This window comes from Cebus imitator, unplaced genomic scaffold (assembly GCF_001604975.1).
Source record: "Cebus imitator isolate Cc_AM_T3 unplaced genomic scaffold, Cebus_imitator-1.0 Scaffold696, whole genome shotgun sequence".
Taxonomy (NCBI): Eukaryota; Metazoa; Chordata; class Mammalia; order Primates; family Cebidae; genus Cebus; species Cebus imitator.
The window spans coordinates 495,226-498,607 of record NW_016108011.1 but is presented as its reverse complement, the minus strand read 5'-3'; the positions used below and the strand labels follow the sequence as shown (position 1 = coordinate 498,607).

Here is a 3,382-nt window from a genome sequence, read left to right as displayed (position 1 = left end):
TTTTCAATTATTTGGAATAGTTTCAGAAGAAATGGTATCAACTACTCTTTGTATTTTTGGTGGAATTCAGCTGTAAATCCAACTGGCCCTGGGATTTTTTTGGTTGGTAAACTATTTATGATTGCCTAAATTTTGGAACTTGTTATTGATCTATTCAGGGATTCAACCTCTTCCTGGTTCAGTCTTGGGAAGGTGTATAGTCCAGGAATTTATCAGTCTTGGGAGGGTGTATGTGTCCAGGAATTTGTCCGTTTTCTCTATATTTTCTACTTTATTTGCATAGAGCTCTTTATAATATTCTCTGATGGTTGTTTATATTTCTGTGGGGTCAGTGGTGATATTGCCTTTATCATTTTTTATTGTGTCTATTTTATTCTTTTCTCTTTTCTTCTTTATTACTAAAAATATGGAACACTTCATGAATTTGTGTGACTTCCTTGTGCAGGGGCCATGCTAATCTTCTCTGTATTGTACCAATTTTAGTATATGTGCAATCAAAGGGAGCACAGCATAAGCCTTCTAAAACAATTTTTAAAAATAAAAATTGTGTCCACCTGGGTACTTCTTCCACTGGTAAAAAGTAATGAGCTCTTTTAGCATCACTGAACTATCACAGGGCAAACTAGAGCTCATTTACTGTAGCTTCCATCTCATGGTAGTTTGACGCAGGCTGTTGGTAATGCTAAATATTTTTTCCAGGCACCATTTCTCTTTTATTGGTTAGCTGGAAGGCAGGAGAGCTTTTCAGTCTCCCTAGTTGGACTGAGTTGATTATGAAGAGACCACAGAAAACATATCTTTTCCTTGATGGCATCAGACTCAATAGAATTCACTTAGGATCTATACACAAGCAAGCAAGATGGAGCTAACTAAAATAATGTAGGAAAAAGGTATTCCCTTGTACCTGATGATCCCCCTTTGGCAAAAGAGAATCTCTGTCACTTGAACATCTATGTCTCTAAAGGAACCTGCTAAAGGTTACTGCTATAAATATTAGGAAATTTGTTTTACCATTAGATTTTGCTTGATACTACAATTGCAGGGGCTGCTGCCCAAGGCACAAAAGTGTTAGATAAATGTCTTCTTCAATAATTACATATTAAAAACTGAATGTGTAAGTACATGACACCTTGTCAAAACTCAATAATAATTACAAAGTATTTTCATTTTCCTCAACTAGTGCTAGTATATCAGAGAAAAAGTTATACTAAATCATAATGCTTTAGTGACTACGTATTTATTTACTAAATCATCAGGTATGACATAAAATTTCTTCTTAAATTGTATTTAACAAGATACATAGTAATTTCATTATTTTCTGCTGTTTGCTATGTGTAGTAAACCTCCCATTTTTTAAAGTTGCAAGTGTCACTTGTGGTTGTTATTATTGTTGTTTTTGTTTATTACAAAAACACTTGTTTATTATTTATTAACACTTGTTTTACATTAAAAAGACATGTTACTCTTTAATTGGATAATGTAAATAATTTAGTATAGTTTTGCCTTTCTGTTTCCAGCTCTGTATGTTGAAGATTTTTTTTAAGTTGATAACTTAGATGACAAAGGAAAATTGTCATTGAACACTGCCAGATCAAAGAAAATGTCACCAGTTCTAACAGTTGCCAAGAAATTGACCCTCTTTGCATGAAATGTAAGCATTGGATCCCCTAGGACAAGGAAAACTTCTCTAACTTGATAGGATGATTTTATTCAATAAGCATTTATATATACTGCACATTCTAAAGCTTACACTACTTTGCTCATTCTGTGTTATTAAAACTTTTGTAATTTCCTCTGATCCTAATCACCAGGCTCTATAGAACAGGCAAAGAGAAATACTTGCATTAAGTTGCAGACAACATGAATAATTTGATTTTACAAAAGACAGAATGTGATTATTTCTGGTAACCTTTATTTGAAATGAACCAGTTAAATACCAGGCAAACAGCACTGTTGACACCCTAAGCCAAGCTCTTTCAATCTCAGCACTATTGACATTTAGGATCTGAAAGATTTTTTGTTAGAAGGGGCTGTCTTCTGCTGTTTAGTAGTACACCCCTCGCCTTTACCAGCTAAATACCAGTAGCATTTCCCACCAGTTGTGACAACTCAAAATGGCTCTAGACATTACCAAATGTACCCTAGGGGGCCAAAATTGTCCCCAGTATGTATATTCTATAAAAAGATTAAATGGAAATTTAAAATAATGCTCTGATGGAGATTTCAGAGTGGTCAAATTCTACCATGTATTAACCTATTAATGAAGTAAAGCTATTCCAGTACAACATTTCCTGAGAAGAAAGTTGTGTCCACTGCCCATTTGTAGTTAAGTGCCAATAGTGAGTTTATGTCAACTCCGGAAGCTTCAATTATTTTCCTAATATCAAAAGTATGTGTCCATTATCCTATGACTACTAACTACAACCAAGAGATGCTGATAAATGTATAGGGAAAGATGTGAACAATAAAAAAAGAGAATAAACACAAATAATACATAAATATTAGTCTGTAAGACTTAGTACTGATATAGCATATGAGTAATACATGAGCAATAAACTTTTTAAAAAGTTTTGTGAGTACATAGTAGGTGTATATATTATGAGGTATCTGAGATGTTTTGATACAGGCATGCAATGCAAATAATCACATCATCCAAAATAGGGTATCCATCCCCTCGAGCATTTTTCCTTTGTGTTACAAACACAAAGTTAGTTATTTTTAAATGTACACTAAATTATTTTTTTTGTAATTACCCTGTTGTGTTATCAAATACTAGGCCTTATTCTTTCCATTTTTTTTTACCCATTAACCATCCCCATCCCCCCCAAGCCCCTATTACCCTTCCTAGCCTCTTTAAACCACTCTTCTACTCAGATGAACAATAAATTTAATGGAACTGATAGACACTCACCCTGCATTTTATAGAAGACCTGGAGCTCATAGCTGTTCTTCAGGATATGAAGTCTATTACCACTGAATTTTTTGTCTTTTCCTGACTTTTGATTGGTCAATACTAGGAGTCAACAGGGTAATAGCCAAAGTTTAAGACAAAAAGTCTCTGACATTTGAAACTTCAACCCCATCTAATCCCTCTAGCAAGCCCTAAGGAGATACCAGGCCTTATCAGAGAGTAACAACTCTCTTGTCTTTCTTTGGCAAACTAGAGAGTAATAAAGGCTAATTTATATTGCATGTAACGAAGACATATTATAATTTTCTCTAACAATCAGAAACAATTTTAAATTATGTATGCACAACCAAGAAAACAATGGTGCATAAATAAAATAGGCAAGATATTATTTGGTTAGAGTATGCATTACAGCTTCCAAATATTGCAAGGAATGGCTTGCAGAAAAATTCCTTTTTTTTTTTTTTTTTTTTT

General features: G+C 33.6%; 1 non-coding gene across 1 annotated transcript; it reads right to left on the bottom strand.

Moving 5' to 3' along the window:
* Positions 1–400: 400 nt before the first annotated feature.
* LOC119469532 lies at positions 401–507 on the bottom strand. Its single transcript, XR_005198353.1, has one exon. It is a non-coding gene; the product is annotated as a U6 spliceosomal RNA (small nuclear RNA).
* Between the last annotated feature and the right edge of the window lie 2,875 nt (positions 508–3,382).